This window comes from Clupea harengus, chromosome 6 (assembly GCF_900700415.2).
Source record: "Clupea harengus chromosome 6, Ch_v2.0.2, whole genome shotgun sequence".
NCBI lineage: Eukaryota > Metazoa > Chordata > Actinopteri > Clupeiformes > Clupeidae > Clupea > Clupea harengus.
The window spans coordinates 8,572,894-8,585,941 of record NC_045157.1 but is presented as its reverse complement, the minus strand read 5'-3'; positions in this window follow the sequence as shown (position 1 = coordinate 8,585,941).

Below are 13,048 nucleotides of genomic sequence, written 5' to 3'. Positions count from 1 at the left end.
TCCTCGTAGCATTCATGATAAGAATTGACTAGAACAGATTTGGCCCTGACATAGTGTAGCCTAGAGCTATAGACTAACAGCTCTCTGGTCTGTGTGTTCTTCAGCTCACTACAGGGTGTAATCCATAGAGACACAGCAAATTAAGTGGCTTCACAGTCAGGTGTTTAAAACATTTAGGTGTTTTTTAAATAATTGACAGATGCATGGCTTTAGATGGGATCATGTGAACACATTCTGTGAGGCCTTCCTCAATGTTAAGCATGAACATTCACTTAGTGACACTAAAATGATCTCTATAGAATGACAATAGAGTGATCTAGCTCTCAATATCCTTCACTTCATATGAGAGACATCCCTGGAACCCCCCAAGCAAATGAGAGGGATTCTAAGAACTAATGTCTTATGATTTCTATATAAATTATTAATGTCTCATTTTTTTTACGCATTTGCCTTTATGTTGATTAGCATTAGGGCTAAGCAGATATGTGTGTTATACCGTACGTGTGTGAATGTGCCTTTTCTATCTGTGTGTCTCTGTTCTAAGTGATAAGGAGTACGGGGTGTTTTGGAACTGTATATCTCTAAGGTCATAGTGCCTTTCAGACACTTGAGTGCACATCATGTGTCAACTGGTATCTGTTCTATGGAACTCAATATTGCGGTTTTTCCTGTTGTATCACATATGAACTACCTACGTTATTTAGCATTATCTCACTCTGTAGCCCATGTTCGTCCTTGTCTCAGTAAAAGCAAATAGCTCTTCTTGTGGTTCTCCTGTACGCATTTGAACTCATACTCCTCAGATCCCAAATAGTCTCCATCCTGCTATGAACAACCCCCTTCCGTCACAGCCTCAAAGGACCGGCTCCCCTATAGGTGAAATTCCCCAGTGTCTCCCCTTCCTTAAGACCTTAAGACCACACCCTATAATGCTTCATCACCACACTCCTGTATTCTCCAATCTGTAGACTGGTAGAAATGTGCCAACACCTTCTCACTGTCAGGTAGGCCATTCTGGCAGTGAGAAGGTGTTGGCACATTTCTACCAGTCCATCAGATTCTGAGCAACATGCTTAGAGGGTGTCTCCACGCTGACAAATAAACTCCAAAATGACAAATAAACTCCAAAATCCTGACTTCGTCTTCCGGTCCATTCTTCAAGTTTGACTCAAGAGCTCATTAGATTCCATCATATATCACATGAATACCACTTGTTAGAGATGAACTTATATAATCAGAGCCCTCTGATTAAAACCCCCTCTCCACTGATAGAATACTTTAGGTCAGGTTTGTTCTCTGTCTAGTAGTCAGAGGGGTGAGACGCTAGAGACGCGTTGAGCCTCTTCTTGTGAATCTTGCCTCTCTCCTATGTCTCAATCCAGCTGAATAAAACCTTCTTGACTGAGGTGTCTGTTTGTTTGGTGCAAAATTACCATCACAAGCAAGAGGTTTTTATTTAGTCAGTACAGATGAAACTGATCTCAAGAACTTTAATCATTTGTTATGTGACCAAGATAGAGGAATCGAATCTCCCATCAGCCTCCAATAAACAGAAGCCATTGCTAAGCAACGCCTCTCTGAATGGGATTATTTCGCAGATTGCCTCACCACGACGCCACAGCACAGAGGTCCCAAAGGTATCGCAACTCTGATGTCAACACCGCCGAGGTTATGTCATGAACAGCTGAACAGCACCACCACACACACCCACACCCACACACACACACACACACAAATACACACACACACACACACACACACACACACACACACACACACACACACACACTCACCCACCCACCCACCCGCACACACACACACACACACACACACACACACACACACACACACACTCACACAAACAAACACACACACACACACACACACACCCTGGAGAATACTGCAACATTACTGGAGCAAAGCTGTGTACCGCACATAGATTGGGTATTTGTTTTGCTTGTTTGCTTGGCTGATTGGTTGGCTTGGGTACACTTACCCATGTTCTTCTAGGGGACATTTTTTTTTTTTTTTTAAACATAAAGAAGCATACAGATGTGTGTGCGTGTGTGTGTGTGTGTGTGTGTGTGTGTGTGTGTGTGTGTGTGTGTGTGTGTGTGTGTGTGTGTGAGAGAGAGAGAGAGAGCGAGAGAGACAGTGTGGTGTGTGTGTGTGGCACAGAAGGAGAGGAGCTGTGCATGTGTGCCTGTCTCTCTGGGTGTGTGTTTTGTGTGTGTGTGTGTGGCAATAGGGACAGGGTGAGGCAGATTGGACTTGTAAACCAGTAAATCAGGCCAGGTCACATGAGGACAGGTGAGACCTCTAGGCACTGTCTCTCCCTCTCTCCCTCTCTCTCTCTCTCTCTCTCTCTCTCTGACAGGTGGTGTTATTGTCTGATTGACAGGTGTTTAAAACCAGGGACTGCTGTGAGGTCCTGCCTCTACCTGTGAGAAGAGCAGATAGCACGTCTTAATGAGCCACATAGTGACGCTGAGACGAATGGCCAACAGCTATCTGGATGTGACAGGTTTCAGTAGTGCAGCAGTGAAATTAAAAGAGATTATGTATTTTAAACCCTGCGCCCTTTTAGATACTTCTTGTCCAAACGTGGAAACTGAAGAAAGATGAAGATGGGGATGCCTTGCCTTGCTGTCCAGCTATGCAAGTCTGTTTAATTGTTTAATTGTGTGAGTGTTTGTTCCTCCCCAGGCTTGAGTCAATCAAGTGTTGGCTCTTAGTGTAACTGGCGTAATGTGCTTGGGCAGGCTGACTGAAAGATTATCATACATTATTGTTATAATGTCCTCACAACTGAAACAAAAGGGAACTACTTTATTTCAACCTTGCACAGTGATATGTGTTTTATACACAATTAATTATATATGTTTTTTACGCACAGTGATATACGTGTTTTATGCACAGTTATGTATTTGTTTTACACACCGTTATATATGTGTTTTTATGTACAGTTATATGTGTTTTTATGCACAGTTATATGTTTTTTATGCCCAGTTATATATGTGTTTTATACACATTTATAGATGTTTTTAAGCACAGTTATTTGTGTTTTACACACCGTTATATATGTGTTTTTATGCAGTTATATGTGTTTTTATGCACAGTTATATGTGTTTTACACACATTTATAGATGTTTTTATGCAGTTATATGTGTTTTTATGCATAGTTATATGTGTTTTACACACATTTATAGATGTTTTTATGCAGTTATATGTGTTTTTATGCACAGTTATATGTGTTTTACACACAGTAAGCAGTGGTGTGTCCCTAGAGTGCTTTAGGTCTTGATTAAATCCCCTCCCTCATTGGGTTCCTGTCTAGTATCACCCAGGGTCCTTTGCTTTATCTCATGGCGTCCCCTATCAGAGCAGTTTTTATTGGTGTAATTATCTAGAAACTTTCATTTTGTTCTCCCCTTTAAGCAATGTAAGTTAGCTGATGTAATCCTAATGACTTGTAACACACTGTCTACTGTGACATGAACATCTATTGTATGTGCTATATGTGAGAGCAAAGTGCATTATATGTGCCTTGTTGTGTTGTCTTTTATTGTTTGTCTGTAAAATTAACAAAATTCTTAATAAATATATGTTTAAAAAAAAAAATCGAATTATCTAGAAACTCTCGGATGAAGAGGGTTGGACGGGTTCCTGCTCTGCCTCCTGGTGCCTGGTTCTGGTGGTGGTGTGTTTCTCTCTCCTGTTTTATAAACATACTCAAGATATCTTCTTTTCTCTCGTGTTTTATGTTGAATGGACGTGGTGCAGAGCTTTCATAAACATACTCAAGATATCTTCTTTCTTCATCAGAACCTTTTGTTTTGGCATTTTCTTAGTTTTCTCGTAAATATTCTCTTGAAATATTTAAGCACAAAACTGCACGAGGTCATGCAATTTGACCACACTGAACAACTTCTTGAGGTCTCTGTCATAGTTTAAACCAGAGTTGACACTCCCCAATATGAACACCAGGGTCTTAGCACCCACAGGCGCAATGTCCTTCATATCATTCCAGCACACACAACTGACTTAGCTGTTAAGCATTTACTCATTATTCTTATAAAGGGCTGTTGCTCTTTGGCAAAGTCAATGTGTTGTAATTTTTTATTAAGTATGATTAAGAATGTAAGATTCTTTATGCAACTGACCACCGCCTCAGAAGTGGCTGTGAGTAGACTATCTATTCCTCTGGTATCATGTCCTTTTCTTACCCCGTCTGCCCTCAAGACTGACTCGTTTTTTTTAAGGCTGATCTGACTGTGTGCACACTCAGGCATACTGCATTATTAACCTCAGGCAAACTACAAGGATTGATTATTTTGAAAATCCCTCTGAAAAATCGTAATGAAATATTGACATGGTTGGCCTCCTTGCTCATTTAGGTGTCATTAATTATGCATAGTAAGTGGGTGTGTAAGGCAGAATAGTGGACTAGGCTATAGAAACAGTACAGTATACTCCCCTGTCTCCTAACCCTCATCTGCTCAAGTAAGGTATAGAGGAACTAATGTGTGTCATTCTACGTCTGCGTCATCTGATTTAACGTATACGTCAACACCATTTACCACCTAAATTACCTGTATCATTTCAGTTAGATAATCTAAGCATAAAGGCTATGTTATGATGTTGACTGTTGATAAATAATGTGTGTGTGTGTGTTTGTGTGTTTGTGTGTGTGTGTACCTGGCTGTCTATATGCACACATTAGTGGGTCTTTGATAGGTGAAAATTCACCCTAGTTACTTCAGGACTCCGGAACTGTCAATCAGTACATTTATTCAACAAGAACAATTGCAATCGGGCTCACTCACAGCACAAGGATGAAAGTGAAGCAATTTCACTAACATCACACAGAGTTTATAAACTTAGATTCATCTAATGCTGACGCCATACGTATTTAACATCATAGTCAAAACAAGGTTCTCGACCGAGCTTCTTGTATTTGCTCAGGGTCGAGAAAACAATAAGTGGCGCATGTTAATCAAAGTTACACATATACACAGGAACACAGAAAAGCCATGTCTCTGTTAAAAGAAAAGCATATAAGAATTATTAAAACAAGGCTCTTGATTCATATATTCTACAGTGCTTGGTAATTATCTCCATCAATCTTTCTGTACACAAGTGTCTGTCTGTGCCTGTGTGTGTGGGTATGTCTGTGTGTGTGTGTGTGTGTGTGTGATTCAAAGGCAATATACAACCCAGACACCAGACAGACAGGATAAAATTGATATTTACGGAATCTTTGTTTCAACGGTTTCTCCGCCCAAAACATCACACTATCACACACACAAAGGATCATCAACTACTCAGTCACATCATGAAACGCAATAAACACCACGAGGTATTTATTTGCCATGCTAGCAAGCTGTTTGTTTTAACTGTATGTTTGTTTGTATGAATTAGCTTTTCTGAAAGGATTCAGTCAGATTTCACTGGATGTCTTTATTTGTTTCTGGAGATGTTTACCCAGCCTTTGGCTTGTTGCCAAATGAATGCTTGACATTGATCATTTTTTTATTCAAAACAATTAAAGGCATAAATAGTCACATGAATTACGTTTACATTTTCTTTTACAATGTTTTATATGGCAATCTTGATGAAATGTTCACCTTATTCTAAATATTTGTAAAGGTTTTCGGTTTCGCGTTTAAAGACACAGAATGCACCGTATAAACTACATGTCGACGATACTCAACGGTCCTTTCCTTCATCTTTGGCGCCGCCTGGTGGTTGACTAGCAGAACTGTGAAGTATACCATCAGGATTCGCATCTTCAAAGAACTGCTTAGGCTATCTGAAAAAAAAAGCCTACAGGTATTATGACTATCAAGCATAATTTCTTTAAAAAACCTGATCATGTCAATAAAAATAGTCTTATTTTTGCTCTTTCCCTTACAGGGGACCAATCTTTTTGCAAGGGCAATTCATTATTATTTTTTTTGTAGAAGTGAACAAAGTTTTTGAATTTCCTATAACGTACTATATCAAGATATAAACAAAAACACCTGATTATTTCTTCGCTTCAAATAACTCCGTCCCCGTTAACGGAGACATTTCTTTTGTTGTCCTGCACAGATAGGTCTTGTGCGTTAAGGCGCAACCTACTGGTACAATCCAGTCACGACACCCAGGCACTTGGGCCCACCTGGCCCACAGTGCTGCTCCAGTGGATCTGCGCTTAATCCGGCAGAATCATTGGGGTTTTACGGGTTCATTCAGACAGATCAGAAAAGCCATTAGGCCTATTCGACTGGGCGTGATGCACCTTTAGGCCACTCCTACCCGCGCCGTGAACCAAATGGGCTCCACTCGACCTGACCAGTCGAATAAAAGAAAAAGGTCTTGGTGCTGACTGTAGCGTGATCATGAACCTAGATCTCCTCAAGCTTAGCATTCAGACTGGACTGACTGCAGAGAGAGAGGAGAGAAAGGGGAGGGGGGTGGTGGTGGGGGGGGCTGACTTTTAACGTAGATAATAAATATCATTGATGCCTTCAAATTATTAGATCATTTTTGATTAGGTTATAATTAGTTTATAATAATACGTTTTATCTATTTTACGTCCTTTCTAAAACCCAAGGTCGCATTTCATGGAAACAAGTAGGCCTAGGCTACTACAACAGCAACAATACAGTAGCTATACAACTATTGTCAAGGCTAACAGCAAAACAAACAACCTCAACAACAACACAGGGAGAACCAATGTGCCCAATGGAGCGGGGAGTGTGGGACTATGAGTAGCCCCGTGTAAGGCGAAGAGATGTGTTTTCAGTGAATCAGGAGATGGTGCATTCACGGAGATGTGGTAGTTGCTTGAAGGAGGGGTAATTAAAATAACATTGTGTGCTCCGTTTTCTTGATAATCTATATGACGTATCACTTGCCATGTATTAGTCTAGGCTACAATTTCTACTTCAATAAAAAGGATACATATAACTTAAAGTAGATTCATTCGCAATCTTGCAAAATTCGCATTTTGATTTATCTCATTACCTTGGTGCACTTACCTTCACGCTAGTTTCCCTTCGCGCAGAAAGTGTTACACCATGTATTGTATGATAAGCGGTGTAGCCCCAGGCCAAGAAGACCGTTCCGCAGAAAAGTGTCAGTCGAATAGAGCAGAGTTATTATTGCACCAAGATCATGACATTACAAACCTCATTATCACCCCACCCTGTTCCCTAGTCAGTTACACAAAGCAAACAAATAATGAATGACATTTTTTAGTGATGACATGAATAAGGTGTAGCTTAGGCCGAGTCATCTGACATTTTACACTTCACCTCCTTTGCACCCATAGGCCTACTTTGCAAATGTCTTTGTTAAACATGCATGAATATATCTAATAATGATCATTAAGCTAGAGACCATTCACTACATTAGCAGGTCCAAAGTCTCTGCGCGCGCTCCGAATTCATGTGTTAAACTACTTCAGTAGCTGCGAGTTCCCTGCCTACTCTGTCGCGAGCCAAAGCTTTCAAGCCACCGTCACAACTGCACCCACCTTCAGTTCGGTGTGTGTCTTGATTACCAACTCCTCCGAGCCGTTAATGTCAGTGAGCTCATGACGCCTTCCAGCCAAGATTACCGGGACTTATTCAACCGGAGCTCAAACGAGGGCGCGTAATGAGGAGATAGTGTAAAAAAAAGAAAAGAAAAGAAACTAGTCCCACCACATTGCTCTAACTGCGAGCGGGCTCGGACGTGTCTGCCCTCCCAGAGATTACAACACCAGGCGTCTAGCAGGTGACGGCTGGCGCGTGTAGCCAACCGCCCATCTCCAAAGCAGCTCCTCGCATGTTTAAACACGGTCTGTTAACCTGTCGATCGCCATCAGCTTTTTAAATTCTAAATCTGCCTGTCCTCAACAGAATACAGCGGAGATTCTGTAAACGGGTTATATCTGATGTCCTTATTGGCTTCAGTAGGCCTACTCTTTGACTTAACGTGGCTTAACAAAGTCATTGAGACTTACTATTATTTTGAGACTCCCAGCCATACAGAGGTCAATAGTAAACATCGTCTTGGTGTGCGTGATGCGTGGAGCGTGCCGATGAAACATGTCAGTGTGCACTGAACTGGTGAAGCCTTTTGATGTGCCTCTGAAATTTCCCTTTGTGAAACTCACACCTCCCATTCATAATGCCTTAAGGTTTGGCAGTTAGACTTCAGTGTACCAGTGAGACTTAACACAAAACCATTCTGTCACATTTGTTTGTGTTTGCATACCTCCCTGCTATTTGGTAAACAACAACACAACAATAATAACAACAACAATAATTATTATTATTATAAAACATACAAAGCTGTTTTTAAAGAGAGAGCTATTTGTTTTGCTTGTGGCTGAAATGCTTACTGAGTGCACCCTGAAAGAATCTAATCAGAATAATTTACTGAGAAAAAAAACGAAAGTAAACTAAAGCAATGCAGTGCAAAATAAATAGGCTATATGTCAAGTTGGGAAGAGTAGTGTGAGTAGTGAGAACGTGTCATTGCATGGTTTAGGTGTAGCTGTTCATAAGACTAAAGAGTCTGTGCTGGTAGAAGTTGTAAGAGTGTTAAAGTAAAAGTCCAAGTCAAAATGGCAAACAAATGTAACTGACTCTGGTAACACAAGGTTTTGTTCTTGTTTCCTCTTAGGAAGATTGTGGTAGATAACCCCTGCGCCGCTGATCACAGATTAATAATCAATCACTCATCAACATGCAGCACACAAACAAACAAACAAACAAAACACACAAGCACAGGAAGGATGGTGTGTTCACAATTTAAGATTTTAAATGAGGACAAGATTAATTTACAATATGCATTTATTAATGTACCTGTCAGTCTAATAAACAATCAGACTAATACCTGAGAACAGATCAACACCTAGTTATTCTTTACCCATATACATATCGGAACAGCAGCTCTCAGTAACTTCAGCCTCTTCAACGATCTCCTTCAAGTGGGATTACAATTCCAATTAGGCATTTGGCAGATGCTTTCATCCAACAAACTCTGCACACAAAAAGGCTGATGATGCTTAATGCTGCTTCATCAACAATACAGTAACATGTACTCTCCCCCTCTGTTTTGCATACGATACTTAAAGCAAGTATTGAAGCCATCTCTGTAATCTGTATGCCTTTAAACAAGGCAGAGGGCCTCTTCCCAATCCTTCAGCAATCAATAGAGCCTGCTGGGAAAGAGAGTCTCAGAGTGGCCACTGGGGATTGGTAGGGTGATTGATTGTGTTCCTGTCAATCAACCAATTAATCGGATGGTGGAATCTGTGTTTGGGGGGGGGGGGCTGTGCTGTGCTGTAGTGTAAGGGCTGTGTTGTAGTGTAAGGGGTGTGCTGTGCTGTGCTGTGCTGTGCTGTGCTGTGCTGTAGTGTAAAGACTGTGCTGTGCTGCAGTGTAAGGGTGTGCTGTGCTGTAGTGTAAGGGCTGTGCTGTGCTGTAGTGTAAGGGCTGTGCTGTGCTGTAGTGTAAGTGCTGTGCTGTAGTGAAATGGCTGTGCTGTGCTGTGTTGTGCTGTAGTGTAAGGGTGTGCTGTGCTGTGCTGTAGTGTAAGTGCTGTGCTGTAGTGAAATGGCTGTGCTGTGCTGTAGTGTAAGGGTGTGCTGTGCTGTGCTGTACTGTAGTGTAAAGACTGTGCTGTGCTGCAGTGTAAGGGTGTGCTGTGCTGTAGTGTAAGGGCTGTGCTGTGCTGTGCTGTAGTGTAAGGGCTGTGCTGTGCTGTAGTGTAAGGGCTGTGCTGTGCTGTGCTGTAGTGTAAGTGCTGTGCTGTAGTGGAATGGCTGTGCTGTGCTGTGCTGTGCTGTGCTGTGCTGTGCTGTGCTGTGCTGTGCTGTGCTGTAGTGTAAGGGTGTGCTTCGCTGTGCTGTAGTGTAAGTGCTGTGCTGTAGTGAAATGGCTGTGCTGTGCTGTGCTGTAGTGTTAGGGTGTGCTGTGCTGTGCTGTGCTGTGCTGTACTGTAGTGTAAGGGCTGTGCTGTTCTGAGGAGTGTGGGCGCTAAGAGGATGGTGTGATCCAACTGTGTGCTGATGCTCCTATCACTCTGACTACTCAGCTGAAGCATTAAGCTGCCCATACCAGAGCCCTGAGCTTCCCCAAAGAGTTAGCCTGACTGTCAGCTGTTCATCTCCCTCTCTCACTCATACACACAATCACTGTCTCTCTTTCCCTCCCTCTCTCTCTCTCTTGCACTCTCTCACTCATACACACAATCACTGTCTCTCTCTCCCTCCCTCCCTCTTTCTCTCTCTCTCTCTCACACACACACACACACACACACACACACACATACACAACAGTATTGTTTCACACATACACAACCCCCCCCCACACACACACACACAGCTTCAGTTACTAAGACACACACACACACACACAAACACCAACAGCACGGTATCCTTACTCATGCACTTTTCATCACAACTTTATTACTCACACACACTATTAGTCACAACACACACACACACACACACACACACACACACACACACACACACGCACAGCTTTCAAACATGTGTACACACACACACACACACACAGAACAGCACAACATGCACACTTGTGCACACATCATCACGGCATTAGCGATTCCTGTGCGGCAGCACAGCGCGCCCTCCGTGTGGAAGGCCTAATCGATTCAGGAGAGAAAACATCTAAGATGTTTCTTTTTAATAAAACTTCAGAAAGCAGGAAGCCTGCGAGTCACGAAATTTGCCCCGGTTACTATCGTTCACACGCTCCCTCTCTCCATTCCCCTCCACCCTTCTCTCTCTCTCTCTCTCTCTTTCTTCCTCTCTCTCTCTCTCTCTCTTTCTCTGTCTGTGCATGCCTGCGGCGACAAGTACTGCCTCTGCCCTATTCTACACTCTTCAAAGCTCAAGCACATCAGATGGGGAGGGCTCTCTCTTTCTCTATCTCGCTCTCTCTCTCTCTCACACGCACAGTCAACACACACTCTCAACCCGAACACTGCACAATCAATCCTCCCATAGCAATTCTCTGTGGCTACAATGTCCACCCCAAGCCCCTCTCTCACCTCTCTCCCAGTTAGTGGGGAAACAGGTAGACAGAGAGAGAGAGAAAGAGAGAGAGAGAGAGAGAGATAGAGACAGAGAGGGAGAGGGAGAGGGAGAGGGAGAGAGAGAAAGAGGGAGAGAGAGAGAGATAAAGAGAGAGAGAGAGAGAGAGAGAGAGAGATAGAGAGATAGAGAGAGAGCAGAGTGATGGTGATGTTGGAATAAGGATGAGGATAAGGGGTCTCTGGGAAACTGTACTATCTCTGAGAGAATTGGTCCAGCGCAAGCAAATTATCCCTGAAGTGTTGTGGATAACATTCATGGTGCCGTGGGAGTTGGCCCACGGCGTCTGTAGTGAGGAGGAGCTGGTTCAGGTTGGCTAAGAGTTTCAGAAGACTGTGGTGGAGAAGTAAAGCGTTGAGGGGGAAGAGGTAGGCATGGAGGCTTGGGTCTGGGGATGCAAAACGATACCGTCTTGCCAAGTTCCTAAACCCACCATTATTCACAGACTGGAGAGTACTATGATGATTGAGCGAAAGTACATTTGGCAAATTGGCTGAATTTCAGTGTTTACAGTTTGAGTTTTTCAGAGCTACCTCTTTTTAGAAAACATGCTGAAACTAAAGAAGAGAAAAGCGACGTTACAGACTCTCTCCTAGACAAGTTAATTAAAATACATGTTAACACATTGTGTCTATAAACCAACAAAAGTCTCTCTGGTCTGGTGAGTTTGTTGCGTTTCCATGGTGCAGAGAGAACGCGTGCTAATCCTCTCCGAGCTGCTCTTGACCCGCCACCACATGTGGCGTCTCCGCATTAGGTGAGCAAGAGAATGCGGGAGGTCACTGCTGCTTGACCCCACGCACTGGCCTGCTGCGTCAGGATTGGACCATATCCCCTCCCCGCGTGCATACACACACACACACACACACAGACAGCCTCCCCCAGATGACACAGGGAAGGCGTTTGGGCGTGGTGGAGCAGCCTACATACCCCTTGTTCGCAATTTATTTTGTATATTTGGGTGGAGAAATGTACCCATGTTCATGAAATAGCGATGATATACATATATATATATATATATATACACACACACACATATACAGTATATTTGTTTTCTTTTCCAAGTGTGATGTCCAGTGATCGTGATAAAACCTTTAAAAATGATGCTGAGACAATAACACACACACACACACACACACACACACACACACACACACACACACACACACACACACACACACACACACACATCATTAATAATCTAGGGAGGTCATTCGTTTGCTGGAACAGAAAACATACTGGAGCCATGTTCACCTTATTTAATTTGTAAAAGAAGGGAAACGCATTGCAAATGTAAAGAATTTGAAAAAGTGTATTTACACATCACATATATTTTATCATTCTACTTTTTCTTATTTCTTTATTATTGTTATTTCCTTTATTTATTCCCTGAATTATGTAGCCTTATGACAGCCTTAACTCCCTCTATACTCAGGCACCAAAGGCACGGCGAAATTCTACAGCCCACATAAATAGTGTCCATGTTTTTTGAAAAGTCATAGTTCTCAAAAAAGAGTACAGGCAACAGAGGAGAGGGAAATGTGAGCGGTACATGAGTGAATCTGTGTTCGGTTCATTATTTCGATGCACGTTTCAACACGCTGGAATCTACGGAAATCCACATTGATTCTCACATATAGTCTCCATACACACACACACAATGCAATTTCGCTTTCCCTACAGGAACAGGTTTCCCAATTGACCCTCATGTAAAAGAACAAAAGATTGGCCAAGTAATATTTTGGTAAAAACTCGACAGCCTTTGGCCTATAGCTGAACAATGTGTTATGTCAATATTTCACCTTTTTTTTTTTTCCTTTCACCTGCCACAATCCTCACTCTCATTGTCTCCAGATGGAATGGCCTATGCTAGCAAATGTGGCCGCGATCATGCGATGAATTTTAATAGGCCATTTGAATGGGCTTCTGAGTGGATAGTTTATGTAACTA